A 6,952-nucleotide genomic window follows, 5' to 3' on the forward strand; every position below is an offset into this window, starting at 1 on the left:
TTATGCACTGTTGGATTTGATTTGCATATATATATGTGTGTGTATGTATATATATAAATGTGTATATGTATATATACATATTTTTTTTTTAGATGGCCTCTCTGTCGCCCAGGCTGGAGTGCAGTGGTGTGATCTCAGCTCATTGCATCCTCCACCTCCCAAGTTTCAAGCAATTCTGCTTCAGCCTTCCAAGTAGCTGGGATTACAGGCGCAGACCACCACACCCAGATTTTGTGTGCATGTGTGTATATTTTTAGTAGAGACAGTGTTTCACCATGTTGGCCAGGCTGGTCTCAACCTCCTGACCTCAAGCAATCCGCCTGCCTAGGCCTCCCAAAGTGCTGGGATGACAGGCGTGAGCCACAGCACTCAGCTTGATTCACTAATATTTTATTGATGATTTTTGCATCTACGTTCATGAGAGGTTATCAGTCTGCAGTTTCCCATTCTTGTAATGTCTTTATCTGCTTTTGGTATTAGGCTAATGCTATCTTCATAAAATGAGTTCAGAAGTATTCCTTCTGCTTCTTTTTTCTGGAAGACGTGTTTGTTGTTGTTGTTGTTGCTTTTTGAGATGGAGTCTCACTCTGTCACCCATCCTGGAGTGCAATGACACAATCTCAGCTCACTGTAACCTCCACCTCCTGGGTTCAAGGGATTCTCCTGCCTCAGCCTCCTGAGTAGTGGGATTACAGGCGCCCACCACCATGCCTGGCTAGCTTTTTTTTTTTTTTTTTTTTTTGAGAGGGAGTCTTGCTCTGTGGCCCAGGCTGGAATGCAGTGGTGCGATCTCGGCTCACTGCAAGCTCCACCTCCCAGGTTCATGCCATTCTCCTGCTTCAGCCTCCCAAGTAGCTGGGACTACAGGCACCCACCACCATGCCCAGCTAATGTATTTTAGTAGACACAGGGTTTCACCGTGTTAGCCAGGATGGTCTCGATCTCCTGATCCTGTGATCTGCCCACCTTGGCCTCCCAAAGTGCTGGGATTACAGGTGTGAGCCACCACGCCCAGTCCTAGTTTTTGTATTTTTTAGTAGAGATGGGGTTTCACCATGTTGGCCAGGCTGGTCTTAAACCCCTGACCTCAGGTGATCTTCCTGCCTTGGCCTCCCAAAGTGCTGGGATTATAGGTGTGAGCCACCATGCCCAGCCTTGGAAGAAGTTTTAAGATAATTTGTATAAATTATTCCTTAAATATTTAGTAAAATTCTCCAGTGAACCCATCTGGTCTGGTGCTATCCATTTTGAAATGTTATTATTTTAAAAAATTATATATTGAAAATTATAGTTGTAGATGCTATTATTGATTCAATTTATTTTAGTTATAGGCCTATTCAGATGACATATTTTTCCTTATGTGAGTTTTGTACGACTGTGCCTTTCAGGAGATTGTCCAGTTTAATGTACGTTGTCAAATTTGCAGGCATGGAGGTGTTGAGAATATTTTTCTTTTTTTTTTGAGAGCCTCTTGTCTCAACAAGAGCACTCACTCAACAGAGCCTCTTGCTCTGTTGCCCAGAATGGGGAGCAGTGGCCCCATTTCAGCTCACTGTAACCCCTGCCTCCCAGGTTTAAGCAATTCTCCTGTCTCAGCCTCCCAAGTAGCTGGGACTACAGGCGCACACCACCATACCCGGCTAATTTTTTGTATTTTTAGTAGAGATGGGGTTTCACCATGTTGGCTAGGTTGGTCTCGAATTCTTGAGCTCAGGTGATCTGCCTGCCTCCACCTCCCAAAGTGTGGAATTACAGCCGTGAGCCACCGCACCCAGCCAGCATATTCACTATCCTTCAATGTCTTTGGAATCAGTAGTGATGATTTCTTTTTCACTTCTGATATTAGTGATTTGGGTCTTCTCTTTTTTTTTCGTAGTTAACCTGGATAGAGTTTTATCCCTTTTGTGAACCTTTTTAAGAACTAGCTTTTGGTTTTGTTGATTTTTCTCTATTGATTTCCTGTTTTCAATTTCAGCGATTTCTCCTCTAATTTTTATTATCTTTTTCTCCTCCCTACTTTGGGTTTACTTTGCTCTTCTTTATCTAGTTTTCTAAAGTGGAAGCTTAGATTACTGATTTTAGATATTTCTCATTTTCTAATATACGTATTCAGTGATCTAAATTTCACCCCACAAATTTCGATAAGTTGTATTTTCATTTTCATTTAGTTGAAAATACTTTAAAATTTACCTTGAGACTTCTTCTTGTCCCAACATGTCATAAGTGTGTTGCCTAATCTCCAAATATTTTGGGGTTTTCTAGTTCTCTGTTACTGATTTATAGTTGAATTCCATTGTGGTCTGAGAGCATATTTTGTATAATTTCTGTTCTTTTAAATTTATTAAGGTGCATTTCGTGGCTGAGAATGTGGCCTATCCTGGTGAGTGAGAGCTCCACGTGAGCTTGAGAATGTGTATTCTGCTGTCATTGGACGAAGTAGTCTATAGATGTCAATTAGATCCAGCTGACTGATGACGCTGTTGAGTTCAACTATGTCTTTGCTAGTTTTCTGCCAGTTGGATCTGTTAAATAGAGGGGTACTGAAGTCTCCAACATAAAAATGAGTTTATTTCTCCCTGCAGTTCTATCAGCTCTTGCCTCATCTTGGGACACTGTGTTGCTAGGTGCACACACTTTAAACACTGTTATATCATCTTTGAGAACTGACCCCTTTAGGGCTATGCAATGCTCCTCTTCATCCCTGATAACATTCCTTGCTCTGAGGAAGTCTACTTTGCCTGAAATTAACACAGCCACTCCAGCTGTCTTTTGAGTAGCGTTAACATAGTACACTATCTCCATCCCTTTACTTGTAATCTATTTCTTTATATTTAAAGTATATTTCTTCCATTTCTATTCATTGCCCTTGATTTGCTTTGTTCTTTCTAGCCTTTTCAGGTTGTGTGTGCGTGTGCGTGTTTTGCTTTCTCTGGTTTTAATCGAGCATTTTATATTATTCCCTTTTTACTCCTCTCTTATCATATACATTATACTTGTGGGGCTTTTTAATGTGCGTGGTTTCCCTTGAGTTTGTAGTAAATATTTACATCTAATTCAAGTCTTCTTTCATAAAACACTTTACCACTTCATGGGTACTGCAAATACCTTATGAAAAAGTATTTTCGATTCCTCCCTTCCATCTTTATAACACTGCTGTCGTTCATTTCATTTATCCATAAGCTCTAATTACTACTATTAACCGAAAAAAAACTTTACCTGTTAGATCAGTTAAAAAGAGAAAGCTAAATTTTTATTTTGCCTTCATTTATTTTTTCTCTAACACTCTTGCTTTCTTTATGTAGATCTGAGTTTCTGACCTACATAATTTCCCTTTCTCTCTGAAGAATTTAACACTTCTTGCAAGGCAGGTCTACTGGTGACAAATTCTCTCAATTTTTGATTGTCTGATAAAGTCTTTACTTCTCCTTCACTTAAAAAAAAAATCCTTGATTGTATTTCTAGTATCTCCTTCACTTTTGAAGGATAATTTGGTGAATAAAGAATTCTAGGTTGATGGGGTTTTTTTTCTTTCAATGCTTTAAATCCCATAAACCACTCTCTTCTTGGGTGTAGTCTCTGATGTGAAGCATGATGTAATTCTTACCATGGTTCCTCTACAAATAAGATGTTTTTCCCCTCTGGCTTCTTTCTATATTCTTCCCATGTCTTTGATTTTTGCAGTTTGAATATGATATTCTTAGGTGTAGATTTTTGGGGGTATTCATCCTGCTTGTTGTTCTCTAGGCTTCCTTCATCTGTGGTTTGGTGTCTGTCATTAATTTTGGAAAGTTCCGTCATTACTTCAAGTATTTCTTCTGTTTCTTTCTTCTCTGTGTGGTATTCCCATTATGCGTACATTATCCTTTTATATCTTTGGTATTTGTCCCACAGTTCTTGAATATTCCATTCCATCTTTTCCATTATTTCTTCCTCTCTGCATTTCAGTTTTGGGAGTTTCTATTGACATTCCTTGAAGCTCACTGATTCATTCCTTGGCTATGTCCCATGTATTGATGACTCCACTAAAAGCATTCTTCACTCCAGTTATAGTGTTTTATTTATTTATATTTCTAGCATTCCGTTTTGCTTCTTTCCTTCTTTCTTTTTTATAGAAACAAGGTCTCACTATGTCGCCCAGACTGGTCTCGAACTCCTGGGCTCAAGCGATCCTCCTCAGCCTCCTAAAGTGCTGGGATTACAGACGTGAGCCACCGCACCTGGCCTGTTTGATTCTTTCTTAGGTGTTTCCATCTCTCTACTAACATTACTTCTCTGTTCTTGCATGTTAGCCACTTTTCTTATTAGAGTCCTTAGCATATTAATCAATTATTTTAAATTTTCTGGTAATTCAAGCGTCTCTGCCATATCTGAGTCTTATTCTGATGTTTGTTCTGTCTGTTCAAAGTGTGTTTGTCTCTTAGTATATATGAAACATGATGTGTTGGGCAAAAGAAACTGAGGTAAACAAGCCTTTTGTGAGGCTTTCTGTACTTAATTCTCCTTCACTTAAAAAAACAAACTTGATTGTATTTCCAGTATCTCCTTCACTTTTGGAAGGATAATTTGGTGAATACGGAATTCTTTCTGGCTTGGAGTTGGCCTGTGTTTACCGTTGGCTCTAGCTGTAGGTGTCAGAGGGGCTGTGTTTACCGTTGACTGTAGCTGTAGGAGTCAGAAGGGCTGTGTTTACCGTTGGCTCTAGCTGTAGGTGTCAGAGGGGCTGTGTTTACCGTTGGCTCTAGCTGTAGGTGTCAGAGGGGCTGTGTTTACCATTGACTGTAGCTGTAGGAGTCAGAGGGGCTGTGTTTACCGTTGGCTCTAGCTGTAGGTGTCAGAGGGGCTGTGTTTACCGTTGGCTCTAGCTGTAGGTGTCAGAGGGGCTGTGTTTACCATTGACTGTAGCTGTAGGAGTCAGAGGGGCTGTGTTTACCGTTGGCTCTAGCTGTAGGTGTCAGAGGGGCTGTGTTTACCATTGGCAGTAGCTGTAGGAGTCAGAGGGGCTGTGTTTACCGTTGACAGTAGCTGTAGGAGTCAGAGGGGCTGTGTTTACCGTTGGTTGTAGATGTAGGAGTCAGAGGGTAACATTCACTTTCTATCTGGCTTGGAGTTGGGCTGTTTACCGTTGGCTGTAGCTGTGGGTGTCAGAGGATAACATTCACTTTCTATCTGGCTTGGAGTTGGGCTGTGTTTACCGTTGGCTGTAGCTGTGGGTGTCAGAGGATAACATTCACTTTCTATCTGGCTTGGAGTTGGGCTGTGTTTACCGTTGGCTGTAGCTGTGGGTGTCAGAGGATAACATTCACTTTCTATCTGGCTTGGAGTTGGGCTGTGTTTACAGTTTGCTCCAGCTGTAGAAGTCAGAGGATAACATTTACTTTGGTGTTCTTGTCTGCGGCTTCCCTGTTGTCTTTGGGTTTCCCTAGAGTCTTCTTCATAACTCAGGTCTGAGATGTGCAGTTCAGTTGTACTCGCGTTATTACAGGAGCCCTGTTGATGTGGTAGTGAGGCGTGGAGGGGAAGCATTCTATAGGTCTCGGTCTTTTAATGAACCTCTGCTGGGGCTGTGACCAGCACAAGTGCTTCTCATTTGTCTTTCCCTGCTGGAGGTGGGCAGGAAGCCTAGAGGAGGCTGGGGTTGGGTATTTCTCTTCCCACATGTCAGGCCCTGGTAAAACGGTTTCTCCTGAGCACAGACCTTGTTAAGAAGAGAATGCTCTGGGTTACCTTTTCTTTTCCTCTACCAGAAGCACCAGGGAATTTTTCTCTGACCTTTCCTGTGACAACTTGGTAAAGCAAAACAAAGCAAAAAACTGAGTGGGACCCCATAAGACTGGCTCTGCTGGTATTTTTAACTCTCTCATGGAGCGCCCAGCAAATCATCGACTAAGTTCTAGGTTTCCCTACCCCGGTACTGGTTCCTGTGGAGTTTTCTACTCCGAGGCTTCTGCTCCAGTAAGTTCTGGTTCTCTGTATGTGCTTCTCTGTCTCTCCATTTTGAGGGCAGCAGTTTCCCCCTGGCCTCAAATCTCTGGTGGATCAAGAAAAGTTGATTATCAGTCCGGTCAGCATTTTTCTTGTTGTGAGGTTGGGGGTGATAACTGCTAAGCTCCTTACATGCCAACTGAAAACAGTGTCTTTTGAAGCGTGAAAGTTTTTAATTTTGAAGAAGTCCAATTTATTTTTTTCCTTTGTAGGTTTTTTTGTGTCATATTAAAAAACCCCTGTCAAATTCAAAGTCACGAAGATTTTTTCCTAGTAGTGTCATGGTTTTAGCGCTAACATTTAGGTCTGTGATCCATTTATTTCTTTGTGTGTGGTGTGAGCTAAGGTCAGAGGTTTAATTTTTTACATATCCAGTTGTAAAGATTTCTTGTGAATATTATCCTTTCCTCACTGCATTGCCTTGGCATCTCTAGCAAAAGTCATATGTACATGAGTCTTATCTGGACACCCTATCTGCTCCATTGATTTCTTTGTCTCTATGCCAATGTCACATGGTTTTCACTGCTGAAGCTTTACAAATCTTTAAATGATGTAATTCATCCAGCTTTTAAACTTATTTTTCAAGTTTATCTTGGCTAGTCTAGATTTTTTTGCATTTCCATATACATTTTAGAATAGGCTCATCAAATTTTACAAAAAAAGCCTGCTAGTCCTTTGGTTGGTATTACAGTAAATTTATAGGTCAATTTGGGAGAAATGACATCTTAGCAATATTGAGTCTTCTGAAACACGAACATAGCATCCCTCTCAATTGATTTAGGTCTTTAATTTCTCACAGTAACTGTATCTTTCAATGCACAGGACTTACACATCTTTTGCCAAAGTTATTCATAAACATTTCAAAATTTTGATGCATTTTATATATTTAAAACTTTTTCTTCAGCCTCTCTCCTTGCTGAGATGCTATTTTTTAAACATTTAATTTCCAATTGCTTGTAGCTAGTTCACA

The 6,952-nt window shown here is 40.6% G+C and overlaps 1 long non-coding RNA gene across 1 annotated transcript; it reads left to right on the forward strand.

Annotated features, from left to right (window-relative positions):
- The first annotated feature begins 4,634 nt into the window (after nt 1-4,634).
- Nucleotides 4,635-5,038, forward strand: LOC126933079 (uncharacterized). The gene is made up of 3 exons (XR_007718416.1): nt 4,635-4,708; nt 4,789-4,868; nt 4,949-5,038. It is a non-coding gene; the product is annotated as an uncharacterized LOC126933079 (long non-coding RNA).
- The last annotated feature ends 1,914 nt before the right edge of the window (nt 5,039-6,952 follow it).

The sequence above is a fragment of the Macaca thibetana genome, chromosome 12 (genome assembly GCF_024542745.1).
Source record: "Macaca thibetana thibetana isolate TM-01 chromosome 12, ASM2454274v1, whole genome shotgun sequence".
Classification (NCBI taxonomy): domain Eukaryota; kingdom Metazoa; phylum Chordata; class Mammalia; order Primates; family Cercopithecidae; genus Macaca; species Macaca thibetana.